This window comes from Myotis lucifugus, unplaced genomic scaffold (assembly GCF_000147115.1).
Source record: "Myotis lucifugus unplaced genomic scaffold, Myoluc2.0 scaffold_280, whole genome shotgun sequence".
Taxonomy (NCBI): Eukaryota; Metazoa; Chordata; class Mammalia; order Chiroptera; family Vespertilionidae; genus Myotis; species Myotis lucifugus.
In genome coordinates, this window is record NW_005871328.1 from 1,209,258 (window position 1) to 1,227,080 (window position 17,823).

The 17,823-nt window shown below is 49.4% G+C and overlaps 1 protein-coding gene across 4 annotated transcripts in view; it reads right to left on the reverse strand.

Moving 5' to 3' along the window:
• The window catches only part of MED26 (mediator complex subunit 26), a 44,218-nt gene that overhangs the window by 11,199 nt on the left and 15,196 nt on the right, over window positions 1-17,823 (reverse strand). Inside the window, exon 1 of one of the 4 annotated variants that reach the window (XM_014465150.2) lies at window positions 1,287-1,689. The exons of the other annotated variants lie outside the window; for them this stretch is intronic. The gene's annotated coding sequence lies outside the window, so the exon portion shown is untranslated. Of the gene's footprint in view, window positions 1-1,286; window positions 1,690-17,823 lie in introns of those variants that run through there. 4 annotated transcript variants of the gene reach the window in all.

Sequence of the window (17,823 nt, forward strand, 5' to 3'; positions counted from 1 at the left end):
TTCCCTCCTCTTTTAATGCATAATGCTCTTACAAAACTTATCAACTTACAAAACCACTTAGCTCAAAAGACTTTTGGAAGTGTTCAGCCAGCAAGCTGTCCTTCCAAGCTAAAACATGCCACAGATGGCACCCAGAAGCAACCAGACAGTGAGTCTTTCAATGTGCTGAGCTTTTCAACGCCATCCCCAGCTGAGTCATGGTTCCCTGCCAGTTACTCAGCAGGCATCAGTCGTGTCTGCTGAAGGTGTGTGGACAGGGTGAATGAAACTGGGCTCTGTTGGACAAGTGTGTGTGATTTTGTACCAGCAGCACCATTTTCAGCCACAGCAAGCCTTCCTGCTTCTGATAACCACACATGTTCCCTTGCAGATGCTGTTCTGTGACTCAAACTACCTCCGTCACAAGCTGGTGCAAGAGGTGGCAACTATACCCCCCAGAGGGCCTGTAAGAGCACGGCCCCAGTCTCACACAGTCTCCCTGAGTACTAGAAGTCAGTACAGCTTGATCCTCCTTTTCAGCTCTGGAAGGTGCAGCCTCCTGGGCCCTGCTCTGCCTTTCCTGGTCCCACAGCCAGACTGGAGCAAGGGGAAACCTCCTTCGGGCAGATGCCATGCCAGCACTCTGCCTCGCAAAGGCATCATCCTCCGCCAGGAGCCCGTGGAAGCCTCAGAGCCACAGGAGCAAAGTCTCTCTCAGAGGAAGAACGACACTGGGGTGCAGGGTATCCAATGTGCGGCCGACAAGTTCACCACTTGTAAAAGCACAATATCACTTCCTCATCAGTGGGGCCCATCTGTTCCCCAGAGGCATCCTCAGTTGGAGCATGCCCACCATCTGAGTGGCCTGACTGTCCACAAAGAACCCACAGCCAGAGCATGCAACTGCAGCTGTAACTCAGCCCAGGGGATGGAAACTCCTGCCTGGGCCCAGGCACCAGGCAGAGCATAGCATAGCCTGTGCCCTATAAGCAGAACAAGAAGAGGAGGCCCAAGACCCAGGGCGCAAATATGAGTGGAGGGGCTGCCATCCATAAGACCTCTTCAAAAGAGGCTTGCAGACAAGGAGCGGCAGCACTCCTCTCCACAGCTCCAGCTTTATATCTCAGCAGCTCTTCCCAACAAAACTATGAGCTTAAACTCTCCTGACCCCTGAATTAGGTCAACAGGATGTACAATTCTGGTTGTAATTCAGCCCTTTTTGAGAACTCTCAACTCTCATCCCTACACTAACACACTGGAAAGTCTGAATACCAAATAGAGCATTTATTTCTGCCAGACATACTCACAGAAGGGTCCAGTTGGCAGTGTATCTGATGACAGTTGAGGGTTTCTCCCTCCCAGCCTAGCTCCTGTAGGAACAGCCAGTAAGCATACCAGCTGTACAAGGTGGAATGACACGATGCTCATGAGAAGGGCACACACAATGCTCAATGCACATGAACCTAGAAAATGGGCGATCCAAAACGACAATGAGCCAGCTTTTTAGGAACTGATGGGGACCAACATCTAAGAGACTGTTAAGTGAAACAGCAAGGTGAAAACAGTACACTCCTGTGCTGCCAACTGAGAATGCCCAGCAGTGGTGTTGGGCAGAGACAGAGTGGGGCCCAACTCTGATATAAGGAAGATCAGCCACCAACCTGAACCCTGCTTCTCTATGAGCTGGGAAAGAATGTTAGGAACCTGAACCCTGCTTCTCTATGAGCTGGGAAAGAAACCCGGGCAGAATGTTAGGAAAAGTGCAGATTATGTCTGTAGGTCCTGAATGGCACAGTGACCACAGTCCTTAGAGACTGTGTCCTCAAGGGGCAAGCCAGGGATGCCCAGCTCACTCACTGCTAAGCTCCTCTATGGCCTTAGTGCAGTGCTAGGAGGCCACCCCTCCCCCAACTTGCTATCCCATCCCAGACTCCTGACGGTGTGTGTGGCTCAGAGTAATGGCAGTGGGCAAAAGGATCTTCTCAGTGGACATTCCTGCAACAGGGGCCACTGTGGAGAGAACCAAGGACACTGTCACCCATGGAACAGGAGGGTAAGCCTGGATATTCTGTTTCAGACATCAATGTAAGATGGGACACACATACCCCACAACCCAGCAATTCCACTCCAGGGTATTATCAACAGAAACATGAGTACCAAGAATGGTGGGGTCAGCATGTTGAGAACAACCACAACTGAAAAACACCTGTATGGCTATGGCCAAAGTGTAAGTGATGACTAAATCATGACTTAGCCATTCAATATAGAATGAAGGAACTAATGCTACACACAACATCAAAGATAAATCTCAAAACTGTCATGTGGAAAGCCAGAAATGAAAGAATATATTCTGTACTGGAGTGCAAGACTTCTTGGTGGTGACAGAAGTCAAGGAAGTTGGGGGGGGGGGGTAAGGGTTGAGGAGTGGAGAGTGATCAGGAGATGGAACAAGAGTGGCCTCTAGAGAAATACTCTATTTCTTGACCTGACCGGGGTGGGGGTTACTTGGTTGCATTGACTTCATAAATATTCACTGAGATGTAAAACTTACGACTCAAGTACTTCTCTGGATGTATGCTATGTATATATATAAAAGCCTAAGCGACCATTAAAACCGAATGACTGGAACAACCAGTTGACTGGTTGCTATGACACACACTGACCATCAGGGGGCAGATGCTCAACGCCAATGCAGGAGCTGCCCCCTGGTAGTCAGTGCACTCCCACAACCAGCCTCCCGTGGTCCCTCCCCCCCAGCTGGCTGGCCAACTTCTGTGGCCCCTCTCCACAGCCAGCCAACCTCCCGTGCACCCCCCAACCCCCTACTGCCAGCCAGCCAACCTCCCGCAGCCCCTCCCCCCAGCTAGCCAGTCCCAATCACCCCCATCGGAACCTCCCGTGGCCCCTCCTCCCCTAGGCAGCCAACCTCCCACAGCCGGCCCAGATCCGCCTCAATTGCCGGTCAGGCCGAGGACCACCCATGCATGAATTTGTGCACCAGGCCTCTAATACTTTAATAAGAAGCTGATCTTAGAGGCCATTCTGTCCTAGAAACAAATGCCAGAGCTGCTGGGGTTGAGAGGAAGGGAGGCATTGGCAAGCCAGCCCTTCACTCCCTTCCCACACAGGAGCACAGACTCTCTGAGAGTTCTACAGAGCAAGGTCTGAGACCTAATGCACCATAAGCCTAGGCTACCTCTGAGACACTCGGCATGCACTATGCTTCAAAGCTCATACAGAAACATGTCCACACATTCCTGCCTTGGGTAGGGGTCAATCTGGGGAGATCAAGGGCACTTTGAAGGTTCCAGGAAAGGAGCACTCAGTAAGCAGCTTAGTGTTCCCAGGAGGAGCAAGTCTAAGGTTACTGGAGCGAAACACGCAGGCAGCTCCCACTGCCTGGGCATCACCTGCCAGCACCATGCTGGACATCTGTCCTCTACCACATGGTGGTCTCCTCTGAGACCACTAACCTCCACAGTAAATATTATGCCCCTGCCCAAACAAGGAAGCAAGGGAACTTGTGACATACCTGGCCACATTTTCATTTTTTACCTAACCTGCTAACCTAACCTTTTAAAGTCAGCCTAGGCCTGCCTCCATGCAACTATAAAACATCTAGAAGAAAATGTAGGAGGAAAATCTTAGTGATCTTGAGTTTGGCAAAGACTTAAAATATGATAAAAAGCACAAACTATAGAGAAATATAAACTGGATTTCACCAAAATTGAAAATCTTTGCTTTTCAAAAATGACACTATTATGAAAATGAAAAGACAAATCCCAGACTGGGAAATATATATATAAATCATATATCTAAGAGAGGACTTGTACCTAAAACATATAAAAACTCTCTCAAGTCAATAATTAGACAAAGAACCCAAAAGAAGGGGAAGATGGACAAATGATCTAAATAACCAAGTCGTTCACTAAGGAAGAAATATACATAGCAAACACTTCAAGAGACACTCAACCACATTACTGGACATCAGGAATATACAAATTAAACCACCACGAGACACTCCTACATACCTATTAGAATGGCTAAAATGAAAAAGACTGACCATACCCAGTGATGGCCAAGACACAGAGCAACCAGAATTCTCATACACTTCTGGGTGGGAGTTTAAGTGGTATAATCACCTTGGAAGACATTTTGGCAGATCCTTAAATTCCATCAACATGTGAATGGATGAATGAATTATATGCCCATAAAATGAAATACTATTCACCACCAACAACAAAAAAATGAACTATTAATGTACAGAGTGCATGAATCTCAAAATAGACATGCTGAATGAGAGAAAAGCCCAGACCAAAATAAAACAAAAAAGAGTATATATTGCATGATTCACAAAATTCTAGACTAATCTACAATGATAGAAAAAGCAGATCAGCAGTTGCCTGGAGACACGGGTGGGCTGGGAAGAAGATTACAAAGGGGTAAGAGGAAACTTCTGGAAATTATAGATATGTTTATTACCTTGACTGTGCTGATGATTTCTTACATGTACTTATAGGTCAAATGTAGCAAATGGTACACTTTAGAAGTGCACAGTTTACTGTACATCAATTATACCTCAATAGAGCTGTAAAACAGCTGTGGAGGCAGATGATAGGTGCAACAAGGTCCTGGAAAAGTAGGAAGATAGTAGGCAAAGAGAAGGAAGGCTCTGTTGAAGGTGAGGTATCAGATCCCCTTGGGGTGAAGAGTGGAGTAGAAAAGTTACTTCTCACCTCAGTAAAATGAAGAGGACTGTCATGCCTGGGCATTCCAAGGGCATAGTAAGACCTGAACAACAACTGCAAAGTGTGTGTAACGCATTCTTCATAGCAGACGGGACTCTGGCACACAGCAGTAAACAACTGCTTTTCCCTCTGGGACATTCTGCGTGCCCCCAAAACACTTGTGTAGCCAAGAGCAGGAGACTCACCATGCTGGAGCTGGGTAAGTGTCTCCTATGTTGTGAAATAAAAGGCTCACCAGCCTGGCTGGTGTGGCTCACTGAATGAGCATCAACTTGTGAACCAGGAAGTCATGGTTCAATTCTCAGTCAGGGCACATGCTGGGTTTCTGGCTCAATCCCCAGTAGGGGGCGTGCATGAGGCAGCTGATCAATGATTCTCTTATCATTGATATTTCTATCTCTCTCTTCCTGTCACTTCCTCTCTGAAATCAATAAAAATATATTTAAAAAAATAAAATAAATAAAAGGCCCACCAGTCATCAAGGGCTGAACTTAAGGATATGAGCTCTTTTCAGCCTGCCTGCAGGGTTTCATCATACTTCAACTGGAGACCCAGGAGAGGGAGCCAACTTCCCATGCTCACACAGGAAAGGCCAGCACCCACAAATATCTGCACAAATGACAGTTGGAGTGATAAATATCCATCCTCCTGACATGGCAATAGCTTCAGTGCCTTTTCCCCCTCTGAGCTCTACATGATTTTTTCCAATGGGAATTAAGCTCCTATGACTGAAATTGTCTGAAATCCCAACATTTCCCCCGTCAGCTGAGTTAGACCCTTACTACTACTCTCAAGTGTGGCCTACAGTCAACCATACCAGTGTCCCTGGGAGCCAAATGCACTCACACAATCTCCGCTCAAGCCCAGACCTCCTGGATCAGAAACTGTATTTTAGCAAGCCCATGAGGAGATTCACACAGAGACGATGGGCAGAACCACTCTTCTCAAAGCCATGGATTCTGCTTGGCACCTTGTACCCAGCCAATTCGGATCCTCCCCAGCAGTTAATGCCACCACTACCACCTTCACCCTGCTATCCAGAGCACAGGGCTCCTCACAGGTTGATCTCATCCAATCCCAATGACAACCCTAAATCCAGGGATGTGATGTGCCCAAGCTCGAATGTGTCTGCAAGGACAGAATGGTCACTGTGCTGTCCTGTCAGCGGTGGTCTGCAGAGCCCCACCCCCTGATCTAGCTGTGGGACCCTGCACATCTATTGCCAACCTAGGAGAAGGCCTCACCCAGAGGTGGTGATGTGATGGGTCCAGATGAACCACCACAGGATGGAAGGACAGTTAATGGCTAGGCTAGTGGAGGATAAGATGTCTAACAATAGCACCTGACAAATGTAGGCTCAGACCTGCACACAAGATAGCCCCTCCCAGATGGTATTAGCAAATTGTGCCACATGCATCCCTTACAAGCAGGAGTCCAACCACAGCAAGTCTCACCCTCTCGACATGTGGAGCTTGTCATCACCCCCGACACCAGCTCCACAACCTAGGCTGCCAGGGCCCCAGCCTCATCCTCTCCCAGAGCTCCTGCCCAAAAAGGCACTTCTCTTCTAAACCCCAAAGCCAGGGTTTCTAAGATAATTCTATTTCAACTCCAACAAAGACCAATGACTGTTACAACACTGGTGATATTTTCTAAGGGGAAATCATGCTTTTCCAGTTTTCAGTCAAATGCCTATACCAGTGATGGCAAACCTTTTGAGCTCAGCGTGTCAGCATTTTGAAAAACCCTAACTTAACTCTGGTGCCATGTCACATATAGAAAGATTTATATTTTTGATATTTATTTTATATATTTAAATGCCATTTAACAAAGAAAAATCAACCAAAAAAACGAGTTCGCGTGTCACCTCTGACATGCTTGTCATAGGTTCGCCATCATTGGCCTATACAAACCACAACCTTGGAACACAACTGTTCAAATGATGGCAGCTGTTAAGACATCACTAAACCATGTTTTTTGAAAACACAAATCACTTAAAATAAAAATTCATGCATTTCCCAGCCAGTGTGGCTCCATGGCTGAGCATCGACCCATGCACCAAGATGTTGCCTGTTAGATTCCCAATCAGGATACATGCCCAGGTTGCAGGCTTAATCCCCAGTGGGAGGAGTGCAGGAGGCAGCCCATTAATGTTTCTCTCTCAGTAATGTTTCTATCTTTCCCTCTCCCTTCCTCTCTCTCTAAAATCAATAAAAATATAATTTTATTTTATTTATTTTTTAAAATATATTTTTATTGATTTCAGAGAGGAAGGGAGAGGGACAGAGAGATAGAAACGTCAATAATGAGAATCATTTATTGGCTGCCTCCTGCACGCCCCATCCTGGGGATCAAGCCTGCAATCCGGGCATGTGCCCTTGACCGGAATCAAACCCGGGACCCTTCAGTCCATAGGCCGACGCTCTATCCACTGAGCCAAACAAGCTAGGGCAGTGGTCGGCAAACTCATTAGTCAAATGAGTTTTCTTTGTTAAATGGCATTTAAATATATAAAATAAATATCAAAAATATAAATCTTTGTTTTAGAGCCAAATATCAACAGTACAACGATTGAAATTTCTTTTGAGAGCCAAATTTTTTTAACTTAAACTATATAGGTAGGTACATTGTTATTAAGTTAATTAGGGTACTCCTAAGGTTAGGAAGAGCCACACTCAAGGGGCCAAAGAGCTGCATGTGGCTCGCGAGCCGCAGTTTGCCAACCACGGAGCTAGGGCTAAAAACATAATTAAAACACACACACACACACAACACGCACAGCCAAGTCCTCCACAGGATTTGACCAAAGTTGGCCTTGTCTGGGTTGGTGCTGCCTCTGCCAGATTCCTACCACCCAGCAAGATTCCACCTTGAGGGCTGTCCAGAGGCTGTGTCCTACAGGGCCACCAGCACAGCACCTGCAAGGAGGACAGCACAAGTCCCCAAATAGGGGAAGACTTCAACAGCCCCCAGCAATCCTCACATACCAAGAACCTGCCATCAAGGAACCTACCTGGAAGTCATGGCCAATCTCATAAGGACCCCTCCCCTGCAGTACAGAAAGCAAGGCCAGGCTGCTCCCTTATACTGGCCAGGAGCTCTAGAAAGTAAACCATTGTACCAGCCCTGCCTTCCCTTACCTTCACCACTTCTGACACTCCCCTCAGCTCTCTCACTGTTGTCTGTCTCACCGCCTGCAGGTATGCATCACAAGAGCAAGGACTTTGGTCTTGTTCACTATCACCAACTAAGTGCCTGGTACAGTGTCTGGCACAGAGTAGAGACTTAATAAGTACTAACTAATGAATGAAAGAACGGACGAATGAACAAACAAATGGGTGAACAGATGAATAAGGTCCCACCTTACAGTGCTAGGTCCCACCATATGAATTCCAAGTCAGGATCTGCAGCCATCAAATTGGTATCTGGAGAGCAAACATGTCTTGGCCTATTTTCAGCTGTCTCCTGCATTGTTCACCCCCTGAGGGTTATGGGAACAGTGAGATGATTCTCAGTGGTCCTCACACACCTCCACAAAGGGCAAGGGAAAGGGTGCCACATTTGCGCGGCCAGACAGAGGGAAAGCCACCGCCAGGGCAAGCAGAGGCTGTGGCCAGGGTAAGCAGAGGCTGTGGCCAGGGTAGCACAAGCTCTGTTACTCATTCAGGCAAACATGTTTGTTCAGCGGGGGCCCAATGGCTTTCGGCAGAGTCTTCCATTTTCAACACAGTGGTCCTGGAAGTTACCACAAATATTTTCCCCAACTTACCTTCTTGGCAACCCTGAAATTATTCTAGAGGGTTACATAAGGAGGGAGAAGGGGAGGAGGTTTTTGCAGAGCCAGACACAAAAGCAATGTGGAAAGCAAACCTCACAATCCACATGGTAAGTCGGTGACAGTGGCACTGCTGGGCATGGCAGATGAGTGGCAGCTTGCTAGTAGAGGGTGAGGGAATAGTGGAGGATCACCACAGCTTGAGGTTACTTGCCACCAACAACCAACTCAACCACCTCCTCCCAACCTTTCCTGCTGGGGTCTTGAGGGAGGGAAGCCTGACCACATAATGGCAGCACTTTCTACCTCTCCCTGAACCATCTGATTCACGCAGGAGGTGGAGGGGCAGCAAAATCCATGGAAGGCCAGGAGCCTGCCCTATGACTAAATGTCAGAGGAGACTCACAATCCAGAAGCACTGCAGTATCTTCTACTTGTTTGGAATGCATGCTGGCAAAAACACTGAGAACTGGGATCAGAAAAGATTATGCTTTTCACTGTATTTCCTTCATTACTTCCTCAATATTTTTAAACTTATTTTTTCAAGTGTGTTTTCTTGAGTTGCTATTTTTCCCTTCTGATCCTCACCACATAGATAATACCAAATGCAAGAGAAATGCAGCAGTGTGACCGGGGAAGAATGCAAGCACGTTTGTTACTACAGCCTATGTCAATGTGAAAAAATAGAAGATTGTGCTGGTTGCAAATCTCTACCTGTCATCTCGGCCCAGGCACCTCAGCCCCCTCTCTCAGAGCAGTTCCTCGGACACAAGGCTGCTCCTTCCTCCTGGAGCCCCAACCCCAGATCCTTTCCTTCTCTCCCTCCACTTCCCCACTATTGCTGCGCAGTCCTACTTCAGGGAGGGCCAAATCTGCATCATAGGCCCAGGTATGACCTCAGACCCCAAGCCCCACCTGGTGGCTCTTCTTTCACATCTCGAAGGTATGGATGTCCCAGACCAGTGGCCAACTCCCCTGCCCCTGGCTCCTGCCCCAGGAGCAGCAGTAGCACCTTGGAGCAGATAAGCCTGAGCCTGAGTGAGTTCCCTTTTCTCTCACCTTATGCAGACACTACACTTCCAAGTAAACGAACCCACGCTAACTCTGTTAGATGCGTCTTCAACCCCCTGATATGGTGGGTTGAGGCCCACTTCTTACCCAAGTGATCAGACTGTTTATGCCTACATATAGCCCCCTAACTTTTTAGGCAATGTGACCACATCTGACCTAACATGGAGCATGGTGGGCACACCAACGAGGACCCAGAGCTTGATGGTGCCTCAGCTCCCCTCCCTGACCATGTGGAGTCCAGCCCCTTCCCGTCATTGTTCCTCCTCCCCTCTGAGAGCATCTACTAAGCCACTACTGTTTTTACATGTGCGCCCTCCTGAATTCCAACAACCCCAGGAAGCAGGCCAATGGACATCATCACCACTCAGGTCTGACCACAAAGGCTGAGCTCTGAGGCACTGTCTCCCCTGAGACCCTCACATTCCCACCAGCCTGAGCCATGACAACGTTTCTTTGGGTGACTTTCCCATCCTTGTCCAGAGGCTGTGAAAATTATGTAGTTGAAATTGAAACTACACCATAGATACTATTTTCTTTTTCACCGAATACTTCTCCTCTTCCTGTTGCTACATAATCTTCATAATGATCATGTTTAACAGCTAAATGTTCCATCAATGCATCATAATTTCCTTGACCTTCTCCAACTGTTGGACATTTCACTTCCTTCTGAGTTCTCCTACTACAGCCAGTGCTGCAATGAGCATACAACTCACTCCTCTTTTTTTACTTGGGGACAAACTCCCAGGTGTTAAACTTTGCTCCAAGGATCCAAACACTTTCAATGGCAACTGGTACTACCTCAACTGTGTGTGTGTGTGTGTGTGTGTGTGTGTGTGTGTGTGTGTGTACTATTGGTCCGGTGCATGAAATGGGAATTAATTAGAGGAAATATTTTAATATTACTATTTGCCCTTTCTCTATAATAGAAATGTCAGAGATGAAAGAAAATTAGCAAAATGTATATGAAAATCTTCCTCCTGTCAGAGTCTGGGGCGCGCCACGGGACCCAGAGTCAAGTCCCCACCCACCTGCGCGCACCTTGAAATCGTGCAGGACCCAGACCTGGCCGGCCCCACTCAAGTCAAGCACCACTGGGTGGGGTGGTGCAACCTCAGGGCCCCCGTCAAGCCCTGACAGGTGGGGGGCACAGCCTCAGGTCCCCCAGTGCATCTTCACGTCCCCTGGCCCGGTGCCATGGCGGGGGGCATGGCCTCAGGTCCCTGGGCCTGGCACTGGGGCGGAGGGCGCAGCCTGAGGTCTCCCGGCCCAGGCTGGGATGGGGGGGCACAGCCTGAGGTCCCCCGTCAAGCCCCACTGGGCGGGGGGCGCAGCCTGAGGTCCCCTGGCCAGGCGCTGGGGCGAGGGTCGTGGCCTGAGGTCCCCCATGAAGCCCCGCTGAGCGGGGGGTGCTGCCTGAGATCCCCTGGGCTGGGCTGGGGCGGGGCGTGCACTTTGAGGTCCCCTGTCAAGCCCCGTGGGGGGGGAGGGGGCAGCCTGAGGTTTCCCAGCCAGGTGCTGGGGCAGGGGGCACGGCCTCAGGTCCCCTGCCGCTCGCTCCTTACAGCAACCCCGCCTCAGCTGTGGGCACAGCCATCTTGTGTTATGGGAACCCCGCCTCTGCTGTGGGAGCAGCCATCTTGTGATGGTGTGAGGGTTAATTTGCATGTTACAGCTTTATTATGTAGGAGGATGTGTGTGTGTATATAATAAAAGGGTAATATGCAAATTGACCCTAACAGCAGAAAGACTGGGAATGACTGGTCACTATGACACACACTGACCACCAGGGGGCAGATGCTCAATGCAGGAGCTGCCCCCTGGTGGTCAGTGCGTTCCCACAGGGGGAGCTCTGCTCAGCCACAAGCCAGGCTGATGGCTGCCAGCACAGCGGTGGTGGCGGGAGCCTCTCCTGCCTCTTCAGCAGCACTAAGGATGTCCGACTGCAGCTTAGGTCTGCTCCTTGATGGCAAGTGGACATCCCCCGAGGGCTGCCGGGCTGCCAGAGGGATGTCTGACTGCCAGCTTGGGCCCAATCCCCCAGGGAGCGGGCCTAAGCCAGCAGGTGGACATCCTCCGAGGAGTCCCAGACTGCAAGAGGGCATAGGCCAGGCTGAGGGACCCCACCGAGTGCACAAATTTTTTTGCACCGGGCCTCTAGTATATATATATTTTGCCTCAACTGTTTTTTAACTCCTGGCTTGCATAGGGCAATGACTCTGTTACCAAGGGGAGAAAGAAAGCAAAGGGTCCCTGAGAGGTGGGCCCACTTGTCTGCAAAAGTGCACACAGGTGGAGGGCTCTTTCCTGCCCTTGTTATCTGTCCCCTGACTCAGCACAGGTATGCCAGGGTATCTCCAAATGTGAGGAAAGGAAGAAAGGACTCAGTGCAGTAACCCTCCAGGACTGGCACTGAGGCCAAATTGCTCACAGAGACTCAGGGAAGTAGAAGAACTTGTCCATGGCCAGACCAGGGGATGCAGGATCTAAATGCACACCTGTCTGACTCCAAATCTAAGGGTTCTGATGCTGCCACACTATATACTACATCTCCGAATAACAAACTCTCCAACATTTCCACTTTCAAAGTCTATTTTGGCAGCACCTCTTGTGGTAAGAAGCCAGCTTCCCACTGTTATTCAATATCCACAGTACTTAAGATTAGAAATTCAAACCATCAACTGAGACAATCACACTTGGGCAAGGCAAGCATTGGGACAAGCTCATTTTCAAAAACTGACACTGGAAAACCTTAGGGAAAGCACACTCAACACCATTCCCAAGTTTGCCCTCCCTGTTCCAGGTCACCACTGGCACACAGAGGTGCCCCAAATTGTGTGGGCTGTTTGGTGCCTCTTAGTCATTATCCATCCTGCATCCCCTCAATATCACAGCACTGCCACTTTCTAAGGCTGTTTTCAGGCTGCCTCCTTGGAGCTCCCAGGGCCCAGTCCCATCCCAGTCCCAGCCCCGGCCCTGCCCAAACATGAACTATCATGGACTATTCCTTTAGCCCAGGACCCACGTGGGTTCTGAGGACACGGTGATGGCCCAGCCTGCTCCAGCTAATTAACCCAGCAGCATCTGCCGGAAGCATGCCCTGTCCAAGGGTCCAGAATCCCATTTCTCTCTCTCCAAAACACAGCAAATAAAACCCACAAACCTTGTTACCATCAACAAGTCACATCAACAATTATCCCCTGCACATTCTCCAATAGCTGCTGAACTGTGCAAGTTGCATGGCACTGGCCAACAATCCCAGTCTCCTGAGCTGCTCCAGAGCTGGACACCTCACTTGGCACCCTGCTGCCCTGCAACCCCACAGGTCCACAGCCCTCAGGGGATCTGCAACACTAACAAACACAATCTCACTTCTGACAGTGATGCATCAGGGCTGCTGAGCCATGCCCATCATCTTTAACAAGTTTTAGGTCTGGATGAGAGAAAATATGCTAAGATGAAAAACGAATCAAATATTTTAAGTTTACCAGTAGCTGAAAGCCAAAATAATGTTACTGAATATAAATCTAACAGCTACAGTAAGTAAAATAAAGTAATAAAAAAACCCCAGCACATAGCCCTAGCCGGTTTGGCTCAGTGGATAGAGTGTTGGCCTGTGGTGAAGGGTCCCGGGTTCGATTTTGGTTAATGGCATATGCCCGAGTTGTGGGCTTGATCCCCAGTAGGGGCATGCAGGAGGCAGCCAATCAATGATTCTCTCCCATCACTGGTGTTTCTTTCTCTCTCTCCTTCTCCCTTCCTCTCTGAAATCAATAAAAATATATTAAAAAAAATACATTGACTGGGAAAACAACTTATACCAAATCCTGGGTTCCACACAAACTTCCTGATTTCCCTCTACGCCCCCATGAGGGACTCACATCCTCAGACGCTCCCCTGGATCCTGAGGTGGGAATAAGCCTTGGAGAGAGGTCACTAGTCAGGCCAGGGCTCCAAATGCCACCTGAAAATTAGCCCTTTACATTTTCACACTTTACTCTTGTCATAAGCAGTAATGACTGGGCTTTGAGAGGCAGATTATATTTTTTCTAGTGCCATTAAAATAAATGCATAGCTATCAAAATAAAATGGGATCCCCTTCAAGCCAGAAAAAGTCCTTTTGCATAGCAGGCAACGCTGAGCCCCCAGCACAGGGTCTTCATGTGATATACTGGCAGCCTCTTCATTTCACAGATGAGCTTGAGTCTCTCTGCCCCTCCAAACAGATGCCATGTTCATCTCACAAAAAAAAGATTGTAAATAGATACAAGGTTTCTCCAGGCCTGCAGGAAGCTATTGTGCAGGCTGCAGCTGGAGGAAAGAGCAAAGCCATGATTTAAATACTATTTTTTCTGTGCAGGGTCAGGCGTGGGGGATAGTCCTCAAGCCCTGGCTCACAGATACCCATCTTGGTGGTGGAGACAAGCAAGTATCCTAGAATGGGGCGCATGAGGGAAGAATGGGGGTTCAGAACTGCAAGCATGCACAGACATGGGACAAGGAGAGGTAAAAGGGTTGTAAGGCAAGGAGGGAGAGGTGGGCAGAGGCCCCCTGTGCCAGCAACAAGGGTTCGGGAGATCAGCTTGCCTTGTGGGATCTGGGGTGCCTTGGGGAATTATAGTGGAGGGCCGAGTTGGGCTATGATTCCCATCATCCCCAACGAGTGTCCCAAGCTCATCTGACTCCCTTGGCAGAAGCATCTGCACCCAAAGTCCCCCCGACCCCCTTTGTTGCTGGCATTGCTTCCCTGCCCCTGCCAGCCTCAGGCTGGAACTAGGGCTAGGCAATAGCACCCTGCAGTGGGCAGGAGAGTCACTGCCCTTCACTGAGCCAAAAGCCTCATCTAGGCACCAGGAGGACGGTGTCATCCAGCTTACGGGTGCTCCGAGGACTGGAGACAGACTAACCAGCACTTATCACAGGGGTATGGGCTCTGCTTCTGCCCTCTCCTGGCATAACCCTGGATTCCCACTAGGCTGAGTGAAGGCACAGCAGATACCACCCCACTCTGCACCAACTTTCCTCCCAGTGATAAGCCTAAAGGCCCTGCCTGCTGTAGGAGTTTGGCTAAAAGATGCACTAGGAAGAGTTGGTTTTTTTATAGCTTCAGTAAGGCCAAACAGGCATGGCTTTATTTGTTAAAAATTCTTTTCTGTTGTTAAGAAATTCTTACATGTAGCTCTACAAATAATCACCCTGACACTCCATGCTCTATCAGCCCCCTTTTACAGGGAGGAAGATAAGGCACAGAGAAGTCACCTAATCTGCCAGAGGTCACACAGCTGGGTTTCGGGCCAGGCAGCCTTGTTCCTAAGCAATGGCTTTTCACTGCATGCTTTACTGCATCACACAGAAATACAGATAAGGCACAGCTGTAGCCTTGAAGGCACTCCCGGCTTGGCTGCGCGGGCAGACCATGATTAGGGAACTTCAAACAGTGTGGGCTGGGGATATTCAATGTTCTGGGGCCTCTGAGGAGGCCTGAAAAAATCAGAGGCTGCAAACCAGACAAGGAAGGTATGGATACGCCAGACTGAGGGCACAACAGGAACCAAGGGTCAGGGGCATAGAGCAGCACAGCAAGTGCAGAGAATACCAGATGAGAGTGGGAGGGGGCCACGGACAGGCCATGTAATGGATCTTGGGCCATGCTCAGAGCAGGGAATGACATGGTCAGATTGCAGTTTTAAATAGCTGGTTCCAGCTGCCTGGTGGAGAACTCATAGCTGAGGCAAGCAGACAGATCTGCCCAATTCTAGGGAGCAAGAGGGAGAGGGGCAGGTTGGGGGTGGGTGTGAGGTGAAGGGGGAACAATGAGGCAGGGAGAACCCAGGGGCTCAGGATGTGGAGGCCATCACTTGGAGCTGGAGAGGCCATGAACAGGAAGGAGGGTAGGATGGTCCCAGAAGCCGGGAGAGGTAAGGCCTGCGTGAGGAGAGGAAACAGGGCAGGAGGGGAGAGTCTGTAACTGGATGCCAGGGAGCCGCTGTGGCGCTGTCTTACTGATGTGTGCTTCCTAGCTTGTTCACTTCACCAGGTTCTGAGCAGGGACTTCCCATGTTTCATCCACTGAGATGCACCAGTATATCACCGACCACTAAGAAAGACAAATGTGCCAACTGGAAGACAGTCTGACTCAGAGACAATGAAATGTGACTGGAAGAGACACCTTGCTGCTTCTCAGAGTGACCCTGAGCGCTCAGAAGTGGGAAGAGACACCCAGTCTCCCTCGCACCCAGCACACCAGCTATCCGCAACTGTTCCCTCCCCTTAACCATGACTGCACGGGTCTCAAGATTGGCATACTCAGCTTCTTGAATGTCACACCTCCCTGCCCAGCCCACCCTCGGCTCTCCCAATAACCTTTCCAAGCTCAATTCAAAATAGCTCTGGGGCCCTAGTGGAAAAAGCCTCTGCACTCCTAACCTCCTAGGAGGTCCTTCTGCTTGGACTTCCCTCCCTCAAGCAGCCCTCAGGTGCCCCCCTTTTGTTGCTCCACCTACCTCATCCACCAGCATTCCTCTGTTGCTTTTCTACATAGAGCCACTATACTCTGTCATCCTGTTACCATGTCCATGCCCACCCAGCACTGTGGCGGATGGGCACATGTGCAAATGGACAGGGCAACTGAAGGAGTGAGGGGGCTGGACTTGGAATCCAGAACCTCCTGCTGTAAGGTCATGGGCAAGTTATCACCCTGGGTCCCTTCCACGTCTCTAAGATAAGGACAGCAATTGCTCCCCCATGGGACTGTGTGAATCTGCCCAGCACATAGTTAAGTGCTGGCCAGATGGGGGTCCTAATCTGTCAAAGAGAATCATTGCACTCATAGCCTCTCAGGGCCCCTGCTAAAGCAGATGTGATTCTGAATGCTAAGGCAACATCTGATGGGAGTTACAGAAGATTCAGGGCAATGGACTTTATTGGTAGTAGTTTCCCCACTGTAAGTAGCAGGGCCCTAACACTGGCTGCCTCTGGATGTCTGGGAGAGACATCCTCTGGTGTCCCAAGGCTCTGCCCCTATGCTCAGCACAGCAGGCCTCTTGACGCCACAGCCAGCTCCACCTGCATTTTCCCTCACACACCTAACCTCAGTTTTTGAGAAAGGGAGTGGGAGTTGGCGGTGGGATGGGGGGAGGTGTGCTGAGGCTTCAAGGAAGGTCTCTGGCCAGGTGAGGGTCCAGGGAGTACTGGCAGAACCCCTCGGTCAGAGGGTGACACTGCCTCTCCCTGTCCCTCAGCCTTAGAGCACCAGCTCTCAGCAGAGCTGTGGAAGAGCAGAAGGCACCCACAGAAGTGCCCCTCCATATTGCTGCTGTGGAAACCACCACTCCACACTTTAACTGACAGACCTACTCAAGCAGAGACTTAGCACACTATTCAAAAAGCATAATTGTATTAGCAAAATTCTGGAAGCTGGCTCAACGATAATAAAACAGCTCCTATCATGGAATATTATGCTGCAGTTAATGGACTGAGTTAGACTCATGTAACAAGGATAGAGAGACACTGAGGGAAATGAACTGGCTGCTGACCCTGTGCTGATCCTGGCTAGTGAGGCTCATTGGTTGGAGCATCGTCCCATACACCAAAAGGTCGTGGGTTCAATTCCAGGCCAGAGCACAAGCCCAGGTTGCAGGTTCGATCCCCTATCATACAGGAAGCAACCGATCAATGTTTCTCTCTCCCTCTCCCTTTCTGTCTCTAAAATGTCCTTGGGTGAAGATTTTAAAAAAATCAGTCTTAAAAAAAAAAAGACATGTGTGCCAGAATTTATTTAAAAACCACACACAGGATTCTGGGGTGTATCTATCTCTACATGCACAGGAGACATACTCCAGACCTACGACAGTAGTTCTCTCCAGAGAGACAGAAGAAACTGCATCAGTGACAGAGGTCAAAGGGGACTTAGCTGTAGGTTAAACATTTAAAGTTTTAAAGAAGGAGGGTGTTTTATTACTTGTGTACTGATAAATCAGTGAGAATAAAAAGAGAAAATGCAACATTTTAGGCAGAGAACAGGGCAAAGGAAAGCCCCAGAGTGTGGGCCACATCTGAATGCGCGGGCTGGGGTGGGCTAAGGGTTTGGGGGAGATGGAGGTTGTGAGCTGCTGGAGTCCGTTCTGCAAAGAGGACTAAGAATCTAAGGGGACTGCACAGAGGGACACTGGAGTGTGGAAGGTGACCCTAGGCCTGGTTTGCCAGATCACACATTTCTACCTGTTGTTTTCAGTGTATTTTTTAACAATGTTT